Source organism: Meriones unguiculatus (genome assembly GCF_030254825.1).
Source record: "Meriones unguiculatus strain TT.TT164.6M chromosome 13 unlocalized genomic scaffold, Bangor_MerUng_6.1 Chr13_unordered_Scaffold_44, whole genome shotgun sequence".
Classification (NCBI taxonomy): domain Eukaryota; kingdom Metazoa; phylum Chordata; class Mammalia; order Rodentia; family Muridae; genus Meriones; species Meriones unguiculatus.
In genome coordinates, this window is record NW_026843651.1 from 818,539 (window position 1) to 826,730 (window position 8,192).

Genomic DNA, 8,192 nt, shown 5'->3' on the forward strand with positions numbered 1-8,192 from the left:
GTTTTCTCATTTTGTGTTTTCTTTATTGATTCTAATTCTGTTTTCATGCCTTGCATCATTTCTTTCATGTGTTTGAATTTGGATTCCTGTCTCTCTACGATAGCCTCTACTTCTTTTTTCATTTCCTTCTTATATGCCACTAATTTTTCCTCTACTTGTGTATCTATTTGTTTGGCTATGTTTGCCTGTGTTTCTTTAAGGATATTGTCTATTTCTTCTTTCTTTGCCTCCAATTGACTGGCCATCTCTTTGAAAGACTTGTTCATTTCCTCCTTATGAGCCTCAAATAATTGGGCAAGCATGGCTTTAAAATCATTGTCCTGTGCTTCTGCTGAATTGGTGTATCCATCGATTTTGGGGTTTGCTGGTGAAGTCATGATGTCCTGATTTATGTTGGAAGTGTTCTTTCGCCTACCTCTGGCCATTGGCTTATCTGAAACCTTCCCTGTTTGTTTTTGGATTCTGCAGATCAGACTGGTGCTGTCTCTCTCTGGTGTCTGGAGAGTTCTTCAGGAAGCTGAGCACTCTCAGCGTGTGCTGAGGACTAGCTGTACCTGTGGGAGGAAAGTACGCAGGCGCAAACAGGGCAAATGCAAGCGTGTGTGTGCGTGCGCGCGCGAGCGTGTGTGTCTGTGTGTGCAAGTGTGCGTGGATGAGTTTCTCGAGGGACAGAGTGATGGCTAATGTTGAACCCTTGAGTGTGTGGGAGGGGCCTGCACTGTATATGTCGCAGGCGCTAATGCTGATTGCAGCGCAATTTCTGGCATTAACTGTCTTAGCTCCTCAATCAGGTCCACAGGGCAGGAACTTCAATGTCCCTAGTGCCCCTCTGTTTCCCAAAGTGGGTATGTGGGTGGGAGGGGGGTTCGATGCCTGGCTTCTGATTTAGAAGGACCCAGGATCTGGGGAACTGCAGATTCTCAAGGGTGCACTCACTTACAGGCAGGTCTCTTGGTCGAGATCGTGGTATCCGGGGCTCTCTGCTCTCTGGTTTGGCCCTGCTTCTTTGATGTGTTCCGCCAGTTCTGTGCTGCTGTCACTGCCAGGTTCTGAGGTCTTGCTGCAGCTGGAGATTTCAGGGTGGTCACTTCAGCAGGGATGGGGTAACCAGGCTCTCTGTTCTCTGGTTTGGCCCTGGTTAGTCTTAAACTGGAGGGCTGTGGTGCCCCGCCAGTTCAGTACTGCTCCGCTGCCACGTCCCGCTGTAACTGGAGACTAGCTTGCTAGTCCCAATGCTTTCTGGGAAGTCTTGGGATCTCTTCGTTGTGCTCTCCAAGCTTGGGAGGCCCAGTGCCTGGTGTGTCCAGGTTGTATGACGTTTCTGCCTGGTTTCGGTGAGTATATAGCGTATTCTCTGTCACTGTGGGATTGGGCGGGCCGTACCGTCAGTGATGGCGATCCTGCAGAGCTAGTATGGTGTCTAGCAGATTCGCGCCCTGGGAGGATGGTGTAGCGGCTGCGCGAATCTGGGACTCCGGGGCACGTACTGCTGGCTTTTGTCTGCCGCTAAAGTGCTTGGGGCTCCGTCTCAGCGGTTGTATACCCCAGGCAGTTAGGTCTGCGCTGAGAAAGATGAGTCCGCTGTGCCTCTGTGCCGAGGAGGAAGGAGGTCTGGGGGAAGGGAGTGCAGCAAGAACAAAGGATCTTTTCTCTCCTTCCCCAAGCAAGTCTCCGGGTGACCGGAGGCCAAAGTTTTCACCTCCTGCGATGTTCTCTGGTGTTCAGAAAGCCTCGCTGTGGTTTTCCTGGGTTGGGGGTCCTTCCATTCTCCAACTCAGAAGATCAGGTATCCCACCGCTCAGAAACTGTGTGTGCTAGTCGCCATCTTGGCTCCGCCCCGATTTTCAGAGTTTTTATGCATAACATATTTTACACATTTAATAAATTATTAAAGTGTATGCCTTTGCCATGTCAGACAACCCCTAACCAACTGTAATTCCAACTTCATGGGATCCAGTGTCCTCTTCTACCCTCCATGGACATACAGACACACACACACCCACACTAAGCACACATGGACATATGTCTTTTAAAAAGTAAATGTACAATCATCCTCACAACTAGAAAAGCACATTTTTAAGAGGTGCAGCTGAGAGGCACCATGATATTGTGGCCTTGACATGCAGAATATTTCCTTACGTGTTTTACACCTTGCTTCTTAAATAAAAGTTTTTCACATGTTCTCTATACAAAATAAAAATAGAACCCTGTGTCTCCCCACAACACCTGCCCTGTGGATCTTCTGTGGTTACTCCTACCTTCTTTAATTTCTTTTGTTTCAAACCCATTAAGAATTTCTTGTGATGGAGATTTAAAAAAAATGAAATAAAATGAAGTTTCACAACTTTCTCCCATCTCTATTTTTTTAATAAACAGTACTGCATGCCTTCCTTTTGAATGGAACTCAGCAATGGATTACAGGCATGTGCCAGGTGTGGTTCAGATTTTTTGTTTTAATATTATTATTATTATTATTATTATTATTATTATTACTATTATTATCATCATTATTAATTATCTTTTGCTTTTTTGAGACAGGGTTTCTCTGTGTAACCCTGGCTGTACAGTACTTTCATTGTAGATCAGGCCTGCCTGGAACTCACAGAGATCCACCTGCCTCTACTTCCTGAGTGTTGGGATTAAAAGTGTGTGCCACCATGCTTGTCATGATTTTCCTATAGCCCGGGTGAAGTCACACTTTGTGACTTAGGACATGTCCAGAGTTGTGAGTGAAGAGCTGGGAGGGGGTGCAAGCCCTTGTTTTTGGAGACAGGGTTTCTCTGTGTGACCTTGGGTGTCTGGGACTCGCTTTGCAAACCTGGATGACCTGGAACTGACACCTGCTTCCGTTTGCCCCACTGATAGTCACAGGTGTGTGACACCATACTTGGCTTTTTGTTATAATCTTTAAAAATGATTTATAATCTCTGATTATGTGTCTGCCTTCCTGAGACCATCCCTGTTTTGACTGGGAAAGTTGGCCCTCACTAAAAGAAAGGGGGCAGGGACCCCAGGATTCCTTCTCCAGTGATCAGGGACTGGCTAGGCTTTGGCTGAGCAGGAGAATTTAAACTGGACACATTTAAACTGGGATTAAGCTGGGGCCGAGTACGCAATAAACTAGCTTTACTTACTAATGGAGGGTTGTGCTTTTTTTTTCCTCTCCTAAAAAGTGTAAATCCCATTTATTTGTTTGTTTTTATATGTCTGAGTGTTTTGCCTGTGTGGGTAGGTGTGCCTGTGGACCAGGTGGATGCCTGGTGCCTGAAGAGTTCAGAAGAGGAAGCTGCATGCTTTGGAACTGGAGTTACAGATGGGGTGAACTTCCCGGGGGGGGACAGACCTGGTCCTTTGCAAGAACAAGTGCTTTTAACTTCCAAGACATCTCTATAGCCCCTGATCTATAAAAGGCATCCATGATATTGTCCTCAGTGTTGTGGCATATTGGTAGAAATCCTCTCACGATATTGACCATAAGTATAGAAGGCAGACACTGAAATTTCTGCGATCCTGCGACGCTCTGCAGCCAGCATGACCTTGCCCCTGGTGTTATGGGGATCAGTCAGGAAATTGGTCAAGACACTGCAAAACAACAGCATGCAGGGTGTTGGGAGCCTGGCTTCTGTAAATCAGTCAGGAAAACTCTAGCCAGAAAAGTCTGGTTCAGGGTGTGCAACTCTGTCAACATAGGGGATACATTCCACCAAACTCCACAGACCATAAGTGGAATCCAAGAGCAGATGACGAGGACAGACAGGTGACTGATACCAGCAACCACCTCAGTGTTCCTGAATTAGAATTATATTCACACACACACACACACACACACACACACACACACACACACACAGAGAGAACAATATTCTCTCTGTGTCTCTGTCTGTCTCTCTCTCTCTCTCTCAAACACCCCCCCCAAATGAATCACGAACAGAGCCTCGGAGTGGCCTGCTGTGTGATGCAGATGACTGTGCTGTGGTGACCAATGAAGAATAAAGAGCAGAGGAGCAAAAGAAGCAGACAGCTTAGAATGCTGGGATTGCCCTCAACAATGGCACAAGGGTTAGTACTTCACAAAATGACCCCAAACCACAGTTGTGATAATGTAGAAGCACAGAGCTGCACCAAAGCCATGACCAGTGGATTCTAAAAGGCGGGGCAGATAACTTGTTTGAGGAAGTGGCTTTATCTCACAGACACACACTTTTATATTTCATAAAGAGGAAATTGTCAGGCTCCAGTTTTACAGAAATTGTTAAAATGATTGATGTGTCTATTGTTATTAATAAAAAGAACAAAGAAAAAACATGAGGGATATATGTGTCTGCAGAGATACAGATGTTTGCTCACACAGAATACCATAAAAGCATGAAACCAGAAGCCATAATGTACGAAAAGGAACTATATATATATATGTACATATATAAGTAGATATATACATATGTACATATATACACACACATATGTAAATATATAGCATTGACACCCCACAAGTATACCCTTGATTTTTTTCTGTTGCCATATGTTGCTGCTCATGGGACCTACTGGTTAGTCTGGTTTGTTGCCCCAATTAGACCTCCTTGGAGAACACTAAGTTCTTCATTTATTATTATTATTTAAAGACGTAGTGAGTGTATTTTGGAAGGGAAGGGAACTTTATTGATGATCCGTGGTGTAGTTTTCTTTTCTGTGTGTGGAAGATTATTTGAACAGTATTCTGCCTGCACACAGAAGAGGGCGCCAGATTTCACTATAGATGGTTATGAGGGTGCTGGGAATTGAGTTCAGAACCTCTGGAAGAGCAGCCATCCCTCTTAAGCTCTCTGTCATCTCTCCAGCACCCTTATTCTTTATTTTTTAATTCGTTATTTTTTAATTCATTATCTATTTATTAATTTTACATTCCTGTCCTAGACACCTTCCTCCTCTCCTCCCAGTCCTACTCTCCCTATTTCCCATATCACCCCTCACCTGGCTCCTCAGAGAAGAGGATCACCCTCCTCCCCCATGCCCATTCACCCACACCAGCTCATCAAGTCGCATCAGGACTGAATGCATCCTCTCTCTCCTAGCCTGGTGAGGTAGCCCGGACAGGGGAAAGTGAGAGAAACACTAGCTTGTGGGTCAGGGTGCATTCTTATGTGTGTTGGTTCTGCTATGCTTACAAGGCCTTGTTGACCTCATGTCCTTCATCTACTCTGGAGTTTACACTCTGTGAACAGAGTTCCTTGAGCCCTTGGGAGAGGGATTTACTGGAGACATATCATTTAGGGTGTAATAGTCCAAGACCTCTCACTGTATCAAACTAGACATGGGTCTCTGGATTTGTTCCCATCTGCTGCAGGAGGAAGTTTCCGATGATGGCCGAGCAAGGCACCGTTCTGTGAGTATGGCTGTGCTCCTTTAGCACAATTAAATAGCCTAGCCTGTGAAGACGCAGGCTGCTGGCCACCCAAGCAGTATTGGATCAAGGTTCCTTCTCATGGAGTGGGCCTCCTGAAACCCAACCAGATATTAGTTTGTCAATTCCATGACGTTTGTTCCACAAGCACACCAGCAAATCTTGTATTCAGGTCATTGTTGGAGAGTGAAGGGCATATGGCTGGTTTGGTGTGTACTTTTCTCTTCCGGTGGAACGCAGCGTATGTTCCAGTATCATGAACAGTAGTCCATAGAAGGTGAAGGTTCTAGGTAGGCGCCCGCTGGGATTCTCTGTGTCCAATGACTTGCGGAGGTGTTGTCCTCAGCAACAGAATCTTACTATCAGGTTGAGGAGAGCACGAGAGGATGGATACAGGTTGGGTGGCCCCAGGCCCTGCTTTGATCTAGCACAGAGTCCTCCCACTTTCTGACCCCATGGGACTCTGGGAGGAGGCCGGCTCTCAAGACACTCCTTTGTGTGTTCTTATTAAATTGAAATGAATACATAGTATTAAATTAAGCACATCATAGTGACACTTGCACCACCAGAGGGCACTGGATCCCTTGACAGGTAGGTTGAGCGCCACTCACTGGGGATGGAACCGGCACCTTGGGAAATGACAGGGATTCAGTGTCACAGAGCTCTGGCAGTTTGGATGACAGGTGTGAGACACTGAGTCCGGATTTTTGTTTTTGTATTTTTAGATTCATTCATTCATCCAGCCATCCATCCATCCAGCCAGCCAGCCAGCTAGCCAGCCAGCCATTATCCATCCATCCGTTCATTCATTCATTCTACAGCATTCTGCCTGTGCACCAGATCTCCTTACAAATGGTTGTGATCCACCATGTAGTTGCTGGGAATTGAACTCAGAACCTCTGCAAGAGCAGCCAGCACTGTTAACCAACGAGCCACCGCTTCTGCCTTTGGCTTCTTCTTCTTCTTTTTAAATCTTTAAAAAGGATTTATTATCTGAATTGGCGCATTTCTGCCTAAACAATACAAGCCCTGCTTTGACTGGGAGACTCGAAATTTCTTTTAAAAAGGGGGCAAGGACAACAGGATCCCTTCTACATGGACCAGGGACTGGCTGAACTGCATCTGATGAGGGAAATTCAAAGTACACATTTTTTTTTCCTGCATACAAGCAGCTTCCAGCACCCGGGTGGGTTTACTTTCGGTACCAGGGGCGGGGCAATGACGCCATGATTCGGCTCCGAAAGGTGCGGAATTCTGAAGACAACGAGGGCCGCAGGGCGGGGACGTTAACAGAATACTGGGGACAGGGAAAACCGCTGTGTGCACTGTGGCAATGGAAAGGGCTTTGGGGGACACTTCTGGGTTCTGGCAAAGCTGCAGGAGAAGGAAGGACACAGAGGATGGCGTGAGAGGGTGTAAGCAGTGCGCACAGCATTCTGGGAAATGTATTTCCGCGTACGCGACTTGGTATAGCAGAAGAAAGACCCGGCTATGTGACTACAAATAATCCCAGAAGGCCTTGCTCCGAGGCCCGCCATGTTTGTAGTTCTCGCAGAGGCTCATGGCCGGCACAATGCACTCTGGAATTGTTTGTAGTTCCCTGACTACAGAGATCTCCAGGTCTGTCCTTCACGTCCGTGTCTGGGACATTTCATCATGAGTTCAGTGGTCTGTCGTAAGGATGTTCACAATCGTACGAGATAAAACAGATAATTTTTGTCTATAAGACACCTATAATACAACGTGAGTGGCTAGATTTGGGGCCGAAATGCAGTAGATAGATTTAGAGCCTGGATGGCTCCTAAGAGGGTGGATGGGGTGGGGGCTTTTGGACAGGACTGTGGTGAATGTTAAGTGGAACGCGAGCACCCACAAGAATACATGCCATGTCTTCAATGGCTTATGTACTGTTGAAAAAGCAGGCACTTGAGGAAAACTATAAGGTTATGTTCCAAGAACCTGACAGTCGGTGGAAATTGAAAGTTCAAGAGTTAGCAGGGCACCTCTTCGTTTTCCTAGTTCCGGAATCATTCTGTATCCTGTTATTTTCTGGTTATTTCAGACTGAACAAACAGCATCTTTACGGGCTGGAAATGGACCGTAGTTTTCAGGTCAAATAGGTAATAGCATATAATTTTGAGGATTCTCTTAGAAAACCCTTACCAATAACTCAAAAGCTAACTTCTCATGACTTGTGTTGGAGTTCTTGTTAGATGGAGGGACCATTGTCATCACAGGGGCAAAGGTTCATTTAAACTAAATTTTCATTTTATACAACTTATATGGATTATACATATCTTAGGTAGATTGTTACTAATGTGATTCCGTGTTACTTTTTCAGACATCCTTATTGTTATTTTACCTTCCTCCCTTTTGTATTTCTCTCAGTCTCACATCCTAATTATTATAATCCCCTCATGTTCTTCCCTTTTCCTCTTTCAAATCACTGAAACCCTTCTACTTCCTACTGTTCCCACAACAACTCCATTCTCATCTGGGAAATGCTCTCTTTCTCATTCCTTGTTATTGCAATTACTGCCAGATATGAACTCACATCTGAGTACATACATACTCAGATTAGAGCTAGGAACCTTAGAGGAGAGAATATGTGAAGTTTGTCTTTCTGTGTTCGGATTACCTCATATAACATGATTTTTTTTCTAGTTCCATCTCTTTACCTGCAAAATTTTTATACTACTCAATAGCAATTCATTTTAAAATCATGAGCTAAAGAGGTAATATTTAGTTCATTTTTCAGGCTATAATATAATTATATCATTTTGTGTCTTCTCTT